Raw genomic sequence first — 19,607 nt, forward strand, 5'->3', positions numbered from 1 at the left:
CTTGCATGCATATTTAATTCCTCTTGCATTTTTAATCTCTTTTGCATTTAATCTTATTAGGCTAGGCTGCATATATATCATTCATTCATCTATTGCATACATATTTATTTTGTGTCATTTATTCCTCATCATATGGAATTTAGAATGTATATATAGGTTTGATGTAAATAATTCATGCATATTTATTTTCTCGCATATTTTAGAATGTGTAATTAGGCCTCGATGTAAATATTATTATGCATATTTATTTTCTCGCAGACCATAGCATGTATCCTAGGTTTAATGTAATAGTTAGGTGCATGTGTGCGTGCGTGCGTGCGTGTATGCCTTTCTTTATGTCGCTAGATTAGGTAAAAGGTCCTCGTGGTGGCCCAATGCCACCGTAAGGTCCCTACGCTTTTACTTTTTTATGCTCCGTTAGTTTAATTTTATTCTAGTTATTCAAAAACAACAAAAAACATGCAAATAAGCAAAAATCACAAAAATATTTTCTTAAATAAACCTTGATCTTAAATCAAGTGACGTTTTTTTTATTTTCTTTCCTTAATCAAACTTCAATCAATTTAATCATATTGCAAGTCATTTTTCTTTAATATAAAAAATACAAACATATTCATTTTGCCACTTGGCTTTTCATTTTAAAACCTTTTTCAAAAAACTAATAAAAAACACACAACCAATCAAACGTCAGTTTTAACCCCGAACTACGAGGTTTTGATCCCTCACGGGTACGTAGGCAGAGGACACTCGTCCTTCCAAATCAATAAAATGTAGATAATTAGGTCCTCCTTTTTTTAATCACTTAAAATTCCTTTTTTTTTCAAAATAAGCAAGTTATAGCACATTATTTAAATAAAACTAAAAGGTTCCCGTAGAGTACTACGGACATAAAGGGTGCTAACACCTTCCCTTTATGTAACCAACCCCCGGACCCCCAATTTAAATAAAATTTTTCAAAAGTCGTGAAATAAATTTAGTGAGTCAATAAGCTAATCAAATAGCCTTGATCTCCGAAAAATGACGCGACAATGATAATCTTAGTTGTTGCACAAGCTGATGAGTCACCTTCACCTTCATAAAGTATCGTAATATATTTGAAATCATCAAAATATTATATGTAGGTTGTGTAACATATTTGAAATCATTTGAAATCATTTGCGTGTGCATTTTCTACTATATTCCTTATTAGATTTTAGTTTTGTTTTGTGTTTCTAATACGAAACTGTCAATTAACTTGGGACAACAAGTCCTAATAGTCAAATATATAGTTTTGTTAAGGAGTTAAAAATACATAAATGTGCATTTATTGTTATGTTTATAAATTGTGATTGTTTTATACCACTTTGTTTATCAAATCAAATTGAACTTAAACAATCAGAATATTAAGATTAACAAAGTGAAGAGTCATGGCAAAGTGTGAGATGAAAAAGAATGTGACAATTTTGATGATGATAATCTTAGTTGTTGCACAAGCTGATGAGTCACCTTCACCTTCATAAAGTATCGTAGGATATTTGAAATCATCAAAATATTAAAAGTGATATTGGATACATTAGTTATACAATACAGAAACGACGTCAAGTCGAGAATTTAGATACAAAACATCCGAAGTCTTATGTTACATAATGTTCACTTAGATATCCAAAAGAAACTTGATTACAATAAGTCAATACAACACGACTTAATTAAACATATGCATCCATAAGTCTAACTCCAAATATGTTTCCACGATCACACGATCAATCCAAAGCTTTTTCCTTACCTTAACATGTCTTGAGCGCCTTTAACCCTTTCGTCCAATACCTTGTTCCTTCAAGATGTAGCTGATTCCAGCGGTGGTGCGACGAGCGGCGTCTGCCCTCCGCACCACCCATCGGTCAAATCTCTTCCGTAGCGGTCGATTTGGATGAGACTCCCCTCCATGGTCATGTTCGCTGCCACCATGGGTCTCAAGGGGTTGTTGGTTCTCAACCAGATTTGTGTTCTACAGATCTGACAGCATGGTTTCGTTCGTTAAACGTCGTCGATGATGTTTGATGGTGGTGATTGGTTTTGTTCAAATGCATCCAGAACTTAGGTTTTGGACTGCATAGTTCCGGATCTGCTTCAAAACCCTTGCTAGCGTGCTTGATTCTGTGTTCCTCGGATGTGGTTCGCGGTGTGCGGGGTTCGTTGGGCTCGAAAGGGCTGAAAATGCTCGCTGTGAATTGTCGCAGGGGCTGTTGGTACGTGAATATTGTCTGTGTTTCCGGTCGATTCAGACACCATATCTCAAAAAGATAGGCTCGTGCTTGTCTCTGATTAATTGGTTCGTTCACAGAATTATTGAGTACATGTATTAGATTAGACATTTTGCTCTCCGGCGGTCAAGCTTCAGCTCGGATTCCCAACCTACCATCGTTGTCATCCTCATGGTTGTCGTCGTTCTTCAAGGTCTGATAAGGGACGCACTGTTGTGTTGAGCCAGATGTTTCTGGATGGTGGTTGAGATTCTGGTCTTAAGTTTCCAGTATTCCACCCCGCGCCGGAAGGAGTGTCTTATTTGGTATGTACTTTGGGGCTCGAAAGGGCGTTTATCTTGCTGTGGTTTGCAGGGAGAGGAGGGTACGTGGATCTGCTCCGTGTTTACGGTTGGTCCATTCACCGCGGTCTAGACCTCTACTTAAGAGGCTGTTATAATCCATAGGTGTTGTTTTTAATTTTCATATTATCCCCGTTTGGGTAGACCTACATTTTGTGGATAAACTGGTTAGGTTTATGTCCCCCAGTTTTTTTTTATGTATTTTTCCCTTTTTTTTTAATAATTATTTATGAGCATTTGACAATAGATTAGAGTGGGGTACCAACTTAGTTGGAAGCCACTCTATTTTATGTCTTTGCTTTTGCCTTATCAAAAAAAAAAATTGTGAACCTGAACAAATAATGAGAGGGATGAGACATAATGCCTCAGTGAGTTCTTTCTAACCCTAGGCTAGTGATAACCTCGGGGTAAAACCTACTGTTATCATGTGTCTAAGATACAACCTGCCGGTTGATTATACGTGTGTGGTCTTGCTCTTCTAGACGGTAGTGCTTACTAAATCCGTCATAGGTTCTTCTTAACTTACTAAAGGTCTTGCTCCGCTATATGTGTGATGGCGGTCAAGGGGAAAGTCTAAGACCGCTATATCAAGATACGCTCTACGCATCGAGATCTATAATACAAGACACGACTCTAAGTCGGACGATTAATTAAAACCCTACTCGTCATCGACGTATCTTTCTTTACTTACTTCACTTCCTATACTTGAACATATCTAACATCAATTTATAACCAAATTCATGATTAAGTTAGAAGTTAGCGTTAAACAAACAAATAATAAATCTGAGTTCATTTTACGGATTAATTCCGGGTGGAGTAATCCCGAAATTTAATCCCTTACGACCGGTGAAAAATACCTAGCTAAGGCACACCAGACTCGCTCAGTGGCGTGCGGGTCCCTCACGGCTTATCTCGTTCCCCTTGGAGAACCTCTTGTATCCACCCGTGGAAGGAATACAAAAGACACGACACCTACTCTTACTTAATGGTCTTGACCATATAAAATTCTAGTCTTAACTTTACTTGCTTAACTTTCGTGTGAATGTGATATATAATCGTTCACGTCTTAGCATAAATAAATTCATGCTTAACTATCTATTTTTCGACAAGCTATGTCGAGGCTCTATGTTTATTCCCTTACTTTGTCATATATAATTTTGCTACCCGATCATAAATCCATTACTTCGCTCATATGTCATGCTTTACTATACAAAATAAATACTTGCTTCACATTCAAGAAAGCATTTTAAAATCTATGCCTTGGAGTCTTGATTTGAGGGGTTATTGCATAAAGAAAACCGCCCGCGAAACGCCAGAACCACCTTGTAACAGCCCAGGCGGGTCCCGGCTAGGCACTGTACCCCCCGGCACGGTTACTCACAAGCTTAATCACTACCCCCCCCCCCTATAGTAGTGTTTTTGCCTCCCGTGGGAATCGAACATAGTACCTGGGGTTAAGTACTACTTCAATGCATTCCCATTACCAATTGAGCTACTAGCTCAATTGGTAGTGGGAATGCATTGAACTAGTACTTAACCCCAGGTACTAGGTTCGATTCCCACGGGAGGCAAAAACACTACTATAGGAGGGGGTAATGATTAAGCTTGTGAGTAACAGTGCCGGGGGTACAGTGCCTAGCCGGGACCCACCTGGGCTGTTACTAGCTCAATTGGTAGTGGGAATGCATTGAAGTAGTACTTAACCCCACGTACTATGTTCGATTCCCACGGAAGGCAAAAACACTACTATAGGGGGGGTAGTGATTAAGCTTATGAGTAACAGTGCCGGGAGGTACAGTGCCTAGCCGGGACCCGCCTGGGCTGTTACAATAAAAGGCGCCTTTTATTGTAACAGCCCAGGTGGGTCCCGGCTAGGCACTGTACCCCCCGGCACTGTTACTCACAAGCTTAATGACTACCCCACCTATAGTAATGTTTTTGCCTTCCGTGGGAATCGAACATAGTACGTGGGGTTAAGTACTACTTCAATGCATTCCCACTACCAATTGAGCTAGTAACAGCCCAGGCAGGTCCCGGCTAGGCACTGTACCCCCCGGCACTGTTACTCACAAGCTTAATCACTACCCCCCCTATAGTAGTGTTTTTGCCTTCCGTGGGAATCGAACATAGTACCTGGGGTTAAGTACTACTTCAATGCATTCCCACTACCAATTGAATAGCTCAATTGGTAGTGGGAATGCATTGAAGTAGTACTTAACCCCAGGTACTATGTTCGATTCCCACGGAATGCAAAAACACTACTATAGGGGGGGTAGTGATTAAGCTTGTGAGTAACCGTGCCGGGGGGTACAGTGCCTAGCCGGGACCCACCTGGGCTGTTACACACCTGAAGCGAGCAAAACAGTGAGTTTCCTCACTGTCTGCTAGCCAAGGCGAGTAAGGTTGTGTGGGAGGCGAGTAGCTACTCACCTTGGCGAGTAGGAGGCGAGTAAACACCCCTCTCTATGGGTCTAGCTCGTCTAGCGAGCTACTTGCTCGCTGTGGCGAGTTGTGACAGTCCAGAACTGTCAAAAATGGTGTTTTTGACCCAAAATCCTCAAAACAAAGCATCCCAAGGCATATCATGACTCTATTGATCATATAGAACCTGTAAAACAGTCATTGAGCAAGTATTCACATGTATAATGATGCATGACATGAAAGGGGTAACTTTCTCTATGTATAAACCCTAAAAAAAATATGGTTTTCTTGCAAGCATAACACACATCCCATGGGTAGAATCTAACTAGAAACTCACCTTAAAATAATCTGAAGATAGATAAGCTCACAACCTTAAGACCTTGACAGCAAAACCTTAGGAACAAAACTCTAGATGAAAGAAAGCTATTTGGTGAAGCTTGCTTCCAACTTGTTACCAACAACTTAGCCAAACTCTAACCTTGCTTAGGTTCTAATTTGTTGAAGGATTAGAAGAAGATTGAGTGAAGATCATTGGTAGAGAAGGAAGGAGAGATCAAGATTCTAGAGAGAATGGAGAGCTTATGTCTTTGGCAACCCTAGTGAGAGAAAAACATGAGAATTGTGAAGAATTTTGGTTCTAAACCACTTAAATATCTTCTCCGCGTGAAATGCCATAAATGCCCCTTGCCTTAAACGTGCGCATTTTATCGTTTTCAGATATTACGTCAGTTCCTAATAAGCGGGATATTACAGAATGTGACAATTTTGATGATGATAATCTTAGTTGTTACACAAGCTGATGAGTCACCTTCACCTTCATCACCACCCCATCGAACAGTAGGTTAAACCATTTGCCTTGGCAAGTGTGCTCTTAAATGTAAACGCTTCTTAAGAATAAAACCATTATATGTAGGTTGTGTTGGTGCGTGTGCATTGTTGAAATGTCATAAAGTATCGTCAAAAGCTGCTTATGATTGTGCAATCAGTTGTGTCATTTCAAAGTCCAATAACTTCAACACCGGTAAATATGATTTTTCTATTGTCTTGTATATTTTTTTTATTATCAAGACAATTTTATAAATTGTTGTTGTAGTAATTAATAGAGTTTCTTACAATACTTCACTTATTGCAGATGCTCATGGTGTAAATCCAATCGTGAATTCATGTATGGAAGTGTGCAAGAACACATAATTTGTCCAATGTAACAATCAATGTTTCAGGGAAAAGTAGCCAAGAAAATTTGTATTTTAAATTTGATAAGTAGTGACCATGAAATTATGTTTTTTTACACATATAATAAATCGTATCTCGTTATCATTAGCATCTCAATTTGTGATATTTTTGTTAAAATGTTTGAGGATCACCGAATGAAGTGGGCATATTTCTACCATAAACACCATGAGTATTTTATAGTTCAACTTATTTTAAGAAACATAATATGAATCATGATGCAAACCAAATACAGAAAATAAGCGGTATTCTATTGCAAGTAACAACCACAGTATGTTGATCAAAATATAAAAAGCACCATATGAACTTTTCTTTTTCTTTGAGTTAGGAGCAGTTGAAATATTATTTTTCACATTTGAATAAGCATCTTGGATAAATTATTGAGTATAGGTTTTAAGGACGATGTTGAGTAATGACGATGTTGTATAATGTTGAATGATGACGTAATGGCGATGTTGTATAGTGTGGAATAATGACGATGTAAATGATGTCTACGGATGATGAATGACATATATGAATGACGAACAATGACGTACTTGTTTTATTCTAACAAATAAAATGAATTAATGAATTATGTTGTGATTATAATTTTCTATATGTGTATTTTCTATATGGTGTTAGTGAGTCTTCATGCATCATATCATATTGCATAAAAATGATGAAAGACGAATGTTGTATGTATGTTCAGTAACACAACTTTGACTTACAAATTTTGATTAGAAATCGGTACCAGGATGCATATAGGTCTAGGAACAAAGTGTATTAGAACATGGCTTATGTTAGGTTTATATGATGTATATGTGACGTATGTGGTATATGTGATATGTGTTAATATCGATGTATTGTGAATGTTATGCGTATTTCTTTAATGTTTCGAAATTGATGAGTTATGATAATGAGGATGTGTGAATGATGTTGTATAACCTGATGAAGAATTATGAATATGTTGTATATGATGATATATGATGTTATGTCTATTTATATATTATTCATGTATTCCAATATATGTTATGATGAATATTCTCACCCCTTAGTTGTTGTTGTGTATTATGGTGTCTGTACTCTTGGGGTACTTACTCAAGACGAGGAGCTCCAGTTGCGGGACGTTTAGAAGGTGGCGACAGAGATATAATTCCATGTCAATTATCTAATTATTTATGTAGTCAAATAATTACATGCTCTGATCTGTAACACTAGGGTTGGGGTCAAACGTTGAATGCTTAACTTTAGGAAGTTTAAATATTTGAAATCTTATGATATTTTCCATAATGACGATTGAGAATTAGACCCATTTATTTTATAAAATATTTTTGAAGTAATTTCCGCATTCTGAAATATGACGTATTATTTACTATTAGAGGAGATTTGAAGAATTCTAACTGCCACTAACATTCTACAATCAAAATAGGTTACTCCTAAACTCTTGCTTTGTGCAAACAAACTAAATTGCAATCACCCCTACCTTTTATTTTATTGTATTGTTTTAATTTACTGTTTTTCCCCAAATAAGTAACGTGAATTGCCTTGTTGAGACGTCAATCTCTATAGATGTGATGCTCTATTTACACTTTAATACTTGATAAACAATTTTTGTACACTTGTTTAAATTTGACAATAAGTCATCCTTATGGATATATTGTTTTTAATCCTAGGTAGTAGCTTCATGATATGTTGACTACGTGGGTAGTATTTCCTTTTGTATACTACAGTGGAACATGTCTTTAAGTCAGTGCATGATGTCATGTTGGACTGATCTTGCCTAATCTTATTTTGAGATTACATTATCTTTGATGTAGTTGTATATTGGACATGACCTTTTACCCACATGTTAGGTTGTGACTTATTCATATGTATCAATTCGTTATAAATATTTTTAGGGTTAATAAGTCTTTACCCCCTGTAATATATGTCATTTCCGGTTTTACACCCTGTAAAAAGTTTTTTTTTTATTTACACCCTGTAAAAAAAATTTGTTTTGATTTACCCCCATAATAGGCTAAACAAAAACAAAAATTTCTTGAAAAAAAAAATTGGTTTTTGTTTGGCCTATTAGGGGGGTAAAAAAAATAAAATATTTTACAGGGGGTGAATCAAAAAAAAATTTACAGGGGGAAAACCGGAAATGACCTATATTACAGGGGGGTAAAAACCTATTAACCCATATTTTTATTTTTTAAAATACTTACGCTGGTTTTAGTTGAAGGATATGGTAATATTGATATATTCCGCTTGTAGTGTCGTGTTTTAAAAAAAAACATGCGTATTGTTAAAAATCAGGTTGTTACAAAGTTTCTGTCAAAACTAAATTATTAATGAAGTTAAAACTTTTGCAACCCCTAACCTAGGGTCTTGGACCTGCCATTGTCCATGACTTGATATCTCACATCCATAATAGTCTTCTTGCACTACTATTATTCCACGTCACACTAAAACTTGACTATAAATACTTTTAGAATAATGCTCTTATATCTTATGATTAAGTCATACTTAACGCTCCATTAAAAAGATTAACTATTCTAGTGACTTTATAACTTTAATATAAACATAATAAAGAAATTATTTATTTATACTATAAATAAATAGTCATTATACATTTCTAATTTTAAACATAAAAACATTAGCCTCTTACACTAACACAAACGAATATATAACTATAAGTCTTAATCTTTATTATCTAATCCTAATGTACAATGTAAACAAACCTTTCAAAACCCTAAACCTAGATTTTAAGCAGGAAATGTTTGCTTAATCTCATTAAATGCTGTGTTTGAAATTCAAATCCCCCACTAAAAGATTACAATAAACCGAGTGTAGCCACTAACCATCTGTATTCCAACTACATTAAATATTGGTGTATTCCCATTCTTTTATTTGTATTTTCCAAAAAGTAGATTTAACTGCCTCATCAAAGTTTCTTTAAAAAAAAACTGCCTCAAGAAAGTTATTAAATGGGTTATTAAATGAGTTGCTCATGTTCTATTTCCAATGATGTGAACTGCAGTCCACAATATTATCTCATCCTCTCATGTTCGTCAGCTGCTTCTGTTTGGGTTTTCCATATTTCTATTCTTTTTCAACTCTGAAGAAAGAATGACAAAAAAGGGTTATCATCATTTGATTCTGATATGCATATTGACCATTAGGAGTCCAAGAGATTTTGTCGGGTGCTACTTACCCACGCCACACCCAGAATGACGAAGGTAACTACAAGAGTGGTAAGAATTCGAATTTTCCCTCAAATATTTCATATTGGCTTTCACTAATTCTCATTTTGTAGTTTTCTGCATAGAGGTTCAATCAATCATTTCATATTAGGTTTCATTAATTTTGTTTGATTACGGTCTCATTGCATAGAAGCAGTTTAGTGTGTTTTTGGTTGATTTTTTTTTTATGAATACAATCAGTTTAGAGTGTTTTTGGTTGATTTTTTTATGAATACAATCAGTTTAGAGTGTTTTTGGTTGATTTTTTTTATGAATACAATCAGTTTAGAGTGTTTTTGGTTGATTTTTTTTATGAATACAATCAGTTTAATGTGTTTTTGGTTGATTTTTTGTAAAACTAAAAAAGGCGTATACAAGTTGTGTATATCTCTGTTGCGTTTGGTAAGGGTAAAAGTGGGCTATACTGATTCACATAAACTATGCCTTTTTTTAGGTTGATAAGTTGCTTCTAATAATGCTTTTTTTTGCAGCAATTTGGAGAAGTTTTTGTTTCGTTTATTGATTCAATTTTTTTTGTAGGCTATACAGATTCACATAAACAATGCATTTTTTTATGATGATAAGTTTTTCATTAGTTGTCGATAAGTTTTTCTGTTAAGTTACTAAGTTGATGATGAAATGAATTCTCACTTTGTTGCTTGCTTCTCTATGTGTTTTCAGTGATAGTTAGATTCAAACTACTACATTTGTTTCATTCAAGATACTTAACAAAATAGATTAATTAGAGGTGGTCTTTGTCAATCACATCTCATTTCAAGACAGAATCAAAGATGCTAAATAGCGACTAACTATGCTTTTTATTGTCGCAATTTAGAAAAGTTTTTGTTCCGTTTATTGAGAAATTTTTTTGTTCCGTATAAAATACTTAACCTTTGGAGTTTGCATGGTTGGGATCCAAGCGTTCATAGCTTACAGTTGTAACTTTTTGCAATTAATAATCATGGTGCTACGTCACAATTACGGAACAAAACAGTAGTACAACAGCTGAAACCTGTTGCTGCGGGGAAGCATGTTTTAAGGAGGCGAAAAAGATGTAATATCCCGCTGATTTTTAAATAAATTGTCGTATCAGATGAATATGTCGGAACAAAAATAATTTCTGAAGGGTTAATTATTTATTGAGAAATGCGACGTTAATCGGTAAATATCTCACACATTATTCCAATGAACTTGAAGAATTATATGGTTATGAATTAATAGAGGGTAGAAGTGTCTTTTTCCTTGAAGGGCATTTTGGTCATTTAGGACACAAGATTTTTTTTAAAAAAAAATGGGACCATTTTTCTACCACTTTCTTCATTTTTCCAAACCATTCTAGAGAATTTCATCCTTCTCCTTCCCTTGCCAAAATCAGTCCTCATCATGAGCCACCCTAACCTCCATTTTTTTTCAACAATTCTTCATGGAATCAAGTTGCACATGCTTCAAGTGAGATCTCTAGAGTGAGATAAGCTAGAAACAAGCTTCAAGAATTAATTTGTCTCCCTCTAATCAGCCATAGCAGCAACTCTCCATCCTTTAGAATCATGAGGTAAGTTTCTTTTGCAAGTTTGGAATGTGAAATTCAATAAATGAAGTTCATGAGGGTATTTTTGGATACTAGGTTCAAGTTTGAAGTAGAAACTCAAAGTTGGAAGCAAGAAGAAGTGTCAAGATTGAGGTAAGGGCTGTTAGTAGCATTTGTTGTTGTTGTTGTTGTTGTTGTTGGAATGAAAAGGGTAGAAAGCTAGAAGCTAAAAGCCATAAGTTGTTCCAATAACTTCCATAACTGATTTTTGAAGTTAACATGTTAGTACTGCTGTAGAAATGGGATAGGAGCTGTGTATACATGTATGCTTTAATTCTGGAAAATTTGAATTGAAATTGAATTGTTTAGAGGTCATAAGCTGTCAGTTAAGCTGTTTTGAGCAAAATGCCTTAAATGACTAAGTTGTGAATTCAAACTGCTGTATAAGTGGTTCATAGGGCTGATAATACATGTTGGAACTTCTGTGTTAAAGGTTGGGTCGAAATTAATTTTATAGAAGTTATAAGTTGCTAGTTAAGCCGTTGAAGAATAGCTTAAGTTGAAAGTTAAGTTGTTTCAAGTATTATTTTCTGAAGAACAGCTTATGAGAAATATGTTTAATTGACGTATGAGTAATGGAAAAATGATAAGCTGTTTTAGTAATGTTAAAAGTGCTTAAATGATAATTAAGCTGTTTTAGAAGTGCTTAAATAGCCAAACGGCGAACTTCTGGTGCAGGGACGGAAATAATTTTTTTTGTGTAAGCTGGTTGATGAAGTAAGGCTATGTCACGAGTGGTTTGAATTGTTTCAGAAGGGGCAAGACCTATAAGCTAAGGCATAAGCTATTTTGGGAAAGTGATTATAGAGTTTTGGAGATAGCAGAGCTGCAGATTTTGGAATAAGCTGCTTGCAATTTGCAAGAATGATTCACGGTGAGTTCCTTTAGTTAGAAAACTTCCCTTTGGGTAGTTAAATTATGCCTTTAGAATAATAGAATATGATTTAGTACATTAGTACATAATTTAATAACAATATGATTAAGATTTATACCCTTGCTAGAGTACTCTAAAATAACTTTTATGTTGATAAATATGATTATGGTAATGTAGAAGTTAGAGGAAAAATATTATGATAAGTTTTACGTGAGAATGAATAAATATGCAATTTCGGCTAACGTTACGTAAAGTGAGAATTGTTTGATTTTATTACTTTATTTCGACTCTTAGCTAATATAAATTACACTTTTAAGGCAATATAATGGTTTGGCTTGGCTAAGACTCCAATTCTCATTATTGCCGAATATGTAGTCGAAATTGTATTATGCATATCCTCTAATCATACACTACCATAGTGTATATTTATTTGTGTAAAGGAATGTTTAGAGTAAAATAGTCATTGAAACAAATTATTCATGGGTAGATTTCCAATCAATGGAAAGTAAAGAATTCTAAGTATGAAAGTTCGGCTTAATTAGTCGGATTTAATTTATCAGGATATGGGGAAATTTTATAACCTTTTAGGAATGGCATATGACAACGATATGCCTAGAACCTAAATAGGTTAGTATCAGAATTAATTTCAGAATAAAGGCAGAATCACTACGTCTTTATTATCAGTTTCAGGATGTTTTCATTATAAGAAAATCAGTTAAGATAAGTTATTCCTCTCTATCTCCCCGTCAGTAGTGGAGTTGAGGATTAACTCAGTTATCAGAAATCAGTTCAAGTTATAATATTAAAACATGTTTAAGTTGTGGCTTTCGCTATCCCGCCAGTTGGATACGAAAGGTTCCCGCCAGTTGGAACGGGCACTATCCGTGAGGATGACCCCACAATAATCAGAGGAGTCCGGCATCCCCGTCAGTTGGGTTCCCGCCAGTTGGAAATTAATACCGCTCAGAGTGGAATAAATTCCGGGGTTACTCCACCTGGGTTTATTCCGTAAAATCAACTCAGATAATATTGTTTGTTCAACGCTAACATTTCTAACATAATATGACAGACATTATGATTATGTTTATGATTTTATCATTAGTATTAGAATTATATTAGTAATTTAGATAGCGATCCTAGTTATCCCCCGATCGCTCAGTTATGCATGATAAAACAGTATAAACCCGGAATGGGTTAAGTTTAGAGACAGATGGCGATCCTAGGTTCCCTGTGATTGCCTACAACCTAGGATAGGTGGAACTCACTGAGACATCCTGTCTCACCCCAATCCCTTTTATTTTATTTCAGATTCTCAGGTGGTGCGCAAGCTGAACATTTCGTGATGAAGTAGCAGAAGAAGCTGGAAAAATTATGTTTACTTGTCATTGCATGTATTTTGTAAACGTCATTGATACTCTTTCAGATGTATAAGACAAGTAATTCTATAATTTATTTGGAGAAATTTTTATTTATTGTAATTTTAATGTATCCAGTACTAAATTTAACACACATGCTAAATATTCTAGATAAATTTAGTATGCGTGTTACAATTTGGTATCAGAGCTAGTCGATTCAGATCGTGCCTTGGGTCATTAGAATTCAATAAAACGTAGTGGGACCATTGGGTTCCGGATATTTATTCTAAATGTCATGTCTAGCTGAGCCTGATCAACTCAACCTAGTATATGGCAGTTAGAACAAATGTCTGTGAGCTGAATAGGACCTAGGAGGAATGAAGCGTACGAAGAAGGAAAGTCAGGTTTTATAACGAATTTTGATAAGGAAGTATTGGATGCCAAATGGTCGTCGATAGTATGTGCAGATGAAGAAGATTCTTCATAAACATATAGGAAATATTAAGGATAAGACGGAATACCTCAATATCGATGGACACGTTGTTGAACGGTAGAGAAGTAAGAGATTCAAGAATGATTAAGGGATTATTGCGACTTCGATATGAGCATTAGTATAAGAAGCATAAGTAAGGTACAGAAGAAAGAAATAATTCTAAAGGCGTAATTAAGACTGTGGGATCAGAAGAAGAATTTGATATGAGGAAAATTATCAGACGAACCATATAATTCATAAGCTCTCAGGATAAGTAGAGGATGTAAGAAACGAAGGACTCAAACACTCAGGACGAGCAGGATTTTAATGCCTAAATTGTTAAGTGAATTGATTGGAAATTAAGTAAACTATTTGGAGTAGACGAATATGACCCCTCTACGCAGTCATTGTATGGACAACGCAAGTCAGATAAACTATGTCAGATTAGCCGTATCTCCCAAATCTTAAGTGTCAGACTTATGAATCAGGAAGTGGAACTATGCAACATAAGAGTTAAGAAGAATGAATGGGTAGTAGTGGAAATATCTTTTACGGATCAAAGTACGAATCAGATGTATTTTTATTGGCAAGGAATTGTAGAAAGGTTAAACTACTAAGAATTTTACATGAAGGAAAATCGGATCAGACCTCCCACATCTATCATGAGTTATTAAGTTGTTTTCAGACTAAGAAATACAAGTATAACAGTAAGTGGAAAGAGATCCCGGTAATGGTCAGAGACAAGATGTAACTCTTAATCGAAAAAAAAAATGAAAAAAATGAAATGAAGACTGAATAAGAAGTTGCCAAAGTACAGTGAATTAATGGACGAATGATGTCAAGGACAAGAATGTATTTTACGGTTCTGCTACAGGTAAAATTGTCGCTAGTGTAAAAGAGTTAAGAACGAAGTAAAGTATTGAGGAGTTAAACATTTTTATCTGATGATTTTTCTTATGCAAGTGTCTTGAAAACCAAAAGAATGATTTTGTTGACTAAATTGAATTTTGGGAGTCGAGGTTATTACAGAGGAGATCGTAAGTGTAACTGTCATTACAGACAAGAACAAACTAAATGGAAATAAGCCTCAAATATTGAAGTATGTTTTAGTTCATAAATAATGTGAATGTGAGAATCATTCAAGGAACACTTTGCGAGAACAAGTATGTAGTGCATGTTAAAAGAAAAAAAAATTGCAGTATTTGAAAATTGACTCGTCAATGATTATAAGTCGGTGCTCGAAATAGCAAGAAGTGTAGAGTTAGCCACATGATCATAACATGTAGTAATGAGATGGAGAAATTTACAGTATGGTTGGAGTAGTACGCCTAATGGAAGTGAACTAATAAATCAGAGTAGCGCAGCGAAATATTAATCAGCAAGAAGTAACATGATGTGCAAAAGTTTAAGACTTTGAATGAGATATTTATGGGAAACCTTAAGAGACGAATTAAATAATTTTCCAAACCGCATAATTCACAGATATTAAAAAGTTCAAGTAGTAAGAGTAGGATGAAGGTGTTCCTACCTTATTAAATATTAGAAATTGGAATCACTTATAGTATGTAACCCGGTTGATCGACGCAATGATTTCGAAGAATGACTTAGAAGTATCAGATTAGTTAAAAAGGAGTCATGTATGAGGCAACGAATATGAATGTTGTATCTTGAAGATTTTATTTTTATTTTGGTTTGAAATACTATCATGGAATATCAGGTATATTAACATGTATCAGAGGGAACAGATATTACTCAGAATATGAATGCAAATGCTTGAATGCAATTTTAGTCGTGAAGTTCAGGAATCTAAACTCCATATTTTTTGAGGTAAAGAAAAGATTGATATCACACAAGTTAGAAAATTATTTGAGCTACGGTATGAGACTATACATGTTCAGATTATGAGTATGGAATTAAGAAAAGATGATAAGACATTCCCTAGAGTAACAGCTATAACAATATTGTTCAAGAATGAAATGTATATTTTGAACATATAAGTTCAAGAGAAGATCTATGATGATACTTTCTACTCATCCTAATATGATTAAGGTGTATCGTGATTGATTTAAAATCTGGTATGGATGAAGCAAAGTTGAATGACTACAAATATATGTTATGTATTAAGCTATCAGTTGTACTACCTCGTGTATTGTGTACTCGCCAGTCAGTGCACCATTCTCATATAAGATTTATATATTTAATGTACTCGCCAGTTAGTATACTATGTATTTAAATCTGACTTATGGATTGTACTCGTCGGTTAGTACTTCCAACAGATGTTGAGGTAGCACCATGTTGAGTTTATTCATATAAAACATAACAGATATCAGAAGTAACATTTTTCTATTTATGTGTTGATTAACGAAGAAAGTTGAAACAATTCTTACTTTCGATGAAATAAACTTGACGTCAAATATTGCTCAGAGTAGGGACGATCTTATACAGAGTATGGTACGATTATCATTATAAGACCTCGTTATTTGGGGCATAGTTCAGAAATAAAATTTTATTGGAACCAGACATAGCATGAAAGATCACTCAAAGGTCATATCCGTTCAAGACAAGATAAAAGTTGACGAAGCCGATAGAAGTGTTACTCTAGTAAACGTATGAGATTTTTTTTCAAGAATTCAGTGAAGGTAAACAAGTAGGAGTAACCTAAGACAATTTATAAAGAGTATGTGGAACAAGGAATTTACTCGAAAAATATCAGATGCATCGGGTGTATAATGTATTCCACAAATCACAGACAAGAAGGTGATTATCGAATCTTTTCGACATATGAGATTGAAAAACATGTCCTGAAATCGGTTTAACATATTAATTCAAGTCAGTTGTATCTATGACTAGGTAGTCGGAAGACTTTATGTAACAAGGGAAATCGATAATTTAGTCTGATAAAGAGATATAGTTGGTAACAGACGTATGTGGAAGTCTAAGGCCGGAGGTATAGAGGAATTATTTATGTTTATCAGAAGGCATACTCTAAATTTCGAGGACGAAATTTCTTTAAGCGGGGTAGAGTGTAATATCCCGCTGATTTTTAAATAAATTGTCGTATCAGATGAATATGTCTGAACAAAAATAATTTCTGAAGGGTTAATTATTTATTGAGAAATGCGACGTTAATCGGTAAATATCTCACACATTATTCCAATGAACTTGAAGAATTATATGGTTATGAATTAATAGAGGGTAGAAGTGTCTTTTTCCTTGAAGGGCATTTTGGTCATTTAGGACACAAGATTTTTTAAAAAAAAAAATGGGACCATTTTTCTACCACTTTCTTCATTTTTCCAAACCATTCTAGAGAATTTCATCCTTCTCCTTCCCTTGCCAAAATCGGTCCTCATCATGAGCCACCCTAACCTCCATTTTTTTTCAACAATTCTTCATGGAATCAAGTTGCACATGCTTCAAGTGAGATCTCTAGAGTGAGATAAGCTAGAAACAAGCTTCAAGAATTAATTTGTCTCCCTCTAATCAGCCATAGCAGCAACTCTCCATCCTTTAGAATCATGAGGTAAGTTTCTTTTGCAAGTTTGGAATGTGAAATTCAATAAATGAAGTTCATGAGGGTATTTTTGGATACTAGGTTCAAGTTTGAAGTAGAAACTCAAAGTTGGAAGCAAGAAGAAGTGTCAAGATTGAGGTAAGGGCTGTTAGTAGCATTTGTTGTTGTTGTTGTTGTTGTTGTTGGAATGAAAAGGGTAGAAAGCTAGAAGCTAAAAGCCATAAGTTGTTCCAATAACTTCCATAACTGATTTTTGAAGTTAACATGTTAGTACTGCTGTAGAAATGGGATAGGAGCTGTGTATACATGTATGCTTTAATTCTGGAAAATTTGAATTGAAATTGAATTGTTTAGAGGTCATAAGCTGTCAGTTAAGCTGTTTTGAGCAAAATGCCTTAAATGACTAAGTTGTGAATTCAAACTGCTGTATAAGTGGTTCATAGGGCTGATAATACATGTTGGAACTTCTGTGTTAAAGGTTGGGTCGAAATTAATTTTATAGAAGTTATAAGTTGCTAGTTAAGCCGTTGAAGAATAGCTTAAGTTGAAAGTTAAGTTGTTTCAAGTATTATTTTCTGAAGAACAGCTTATGAGAAATATGTTTAATTGACGTATGAGTAATGGAAAAATGATAAGCTGTTTTAGTAATGTTAAAAGTGCTTAAATGATAATTAAGCTGTTTTAGAAGTGCTTAAATAGCCAAACGGCGAACTTCTGGTGCAGGGACGGAAATAAATTTTTTTGTGTAAGCTGGTTGATGAAGTAAGGCTATGTCACGAGTGGTTTGAATTGTTTCAGAAGGGGCAAGACCTATAAGCTAAGGCATAAGCTATTTTGGGAAAGTGATTATAGAGTTTTGGAGATAGCAGAGCTGCAGATTTTGGAATAAGCTGCTTGCAATTTGCAAGAATGATTCACGGTGAGTTCCTTTAGTTAGAAAACTTCCCTTTGGGTAGTTAAATTATGCCTTTAGAATAATAGAATATGATTTAGTACATTAGTACATAATTTAATAACAATATGATTAAGATTTATACCCTTGCTAGAGTACTCTAAAATAACTTTTATGTTGATAAATATGATTATGGTAATGTAGAAGTTAGAGGAAAAATATTATGATAAGTTTTACGTGAGAATGAATAAATATGCAATTTCGGCTAACGTTACGTAAAGTGAGAATTGTTTGATTTTATTACTTTATTTCGACTCTTAGCTAATATAAATTACACTTTTAAGGCAATATAATGGTTTGGCTTGGCTAAGACTCCAATTCTCATTATTGCCGAATATGTAGTCGAAATTGTATTATGCATATCCTCTAATCATACACTACCATAGTGTATATTTATTTGTGTAAAGGAATGTTTAGAGTAAAATAGTCATTGAAACAAATTATTCATGGGTAGATTTCCAATCAATGGAAAGTAAAGAATTCTAAGTATGAAAGTTCGGCTTAATTAGTCGGATTTAATTTATCAGGATATGGGGAAATTTTATAACCTTTTAGGAATGACATATGACAACGATATGCCTAGAACCTAAATAGGTTAGTATCAGAATTAATTTCAGAATAAAGGCAGAATCACTACGTCTTTATTATCAGTTTCAGGATGTTTTCATTATAAGAAAATCAGTTAAGATAAGTTATTCCTCTCTATCTCCCCGTCAGTAGTGGAGTTGAGGATTAACTCAGTTATCAGAAATCAGTTCAAGTTATAATATTAAAACATGTTTAAGTTGTGGCTTTCGCTATCCCGCCAATTGGATACGAAAGGTTCCCGCCAGTTGGAACGGGCATTATCCGTGAGGATGACCCCACAATAATCAGAGGAGTCCGGTATCCCCGTCAGTTGGGTTCCCGCCAGTTGGAAATTAATACCGGTCAGAGTGGAATAAATTCTGGGGTTACTCCACCTGGGTTTATTCCGTAAAATCAACTCAGATAATATTGTTTGTTCAACGCTAACATTTCTAACATAATATGACAGACATTATGATTATGTTTATGATTTTATCATTAGTATTAGAATTATATTAGTAATTTAGATAGCGATCCTAGTTATCCCCCGATCGCTCAGTTATGCATGATAAAACAGTATAAACCCGGAATGGGTTAAGTTTAGAGACAGATGGCGATCCTAGGTTCCCTGTGATTGCCTACAACCTAGGATAGGTGGAACTCACTGAGACATCCTGTCTCACCCCAATCCCTTTTATTTTATTTCAGATTCTCAGGTGGTGCGCAAGCTGAACATTTCGTGATGAAGTAGCAGAAGAAGCTGGAAAAATTATGTTTACTTGTCATTGCATGTATTTTGTAAACGTCATTGATACTCTTTCAGATGTATAAGACAAGTAATTCTATAATT

At 34.7% G+C, this 19,607-nt stretch overlaps 1 long non-coding RNA gene and 1 pseudogene across 3 annotated transcripts; both read left to right on the forward strand.

The window, feature by feature from the left end:
• Nucleotides 1–1,406: 1,406 nt before the first annotated feature.
• LOC146946086 (uncharacterized) lies at nt 1,407–6,193 on the forward strand (annotated as a pseudogene).
• A 4,301-nt stretch (nt 6,194–10,494) lies between these two features.
• Nucleotides 10,495–19,605, forward strand: LOC146946087 (uncharacterized). 3 transcript variants are annotated; one of them, XR_015026609.1, is made up of 7 exons: nt 10,495–10,987; nt 11,060–11,116; nt 11,702–11,897; nt 13,206–17,247; nt 17,320–17,376; nt 17,962–18,157; nt 19,466–19,605. It is a non-coding gene; the product is annotated as an uncharacterized LOC146946087 (long non-coding RNA). The 3 variants fall into 3 exon arrangements; XR_015026607.1 differs by having other exon boundaries at nt 11,777–11,897; XR_015026608.1 differs by having other exon boundaries at nt 11,777–11,897; nt 18,037–18,157.
• Nucleotides 19,606–19,607: the final 2 nt, after the last annotated feature.

This window comes from Medicago sativa, chromosome 2 (genome assembly GCF_051527215.1).
Source record: "Medicago sativa cultivar Bolivia chromosome 2, Bolivia_mono, whole genome shotgun sequence".
Classification (NCBI taxonomy): Eukaryota; Viridiplantae; Streptophyta; class Magnoliopsida; order Fabales; family Fabaceae; genus Medicago; species Medicago sativa.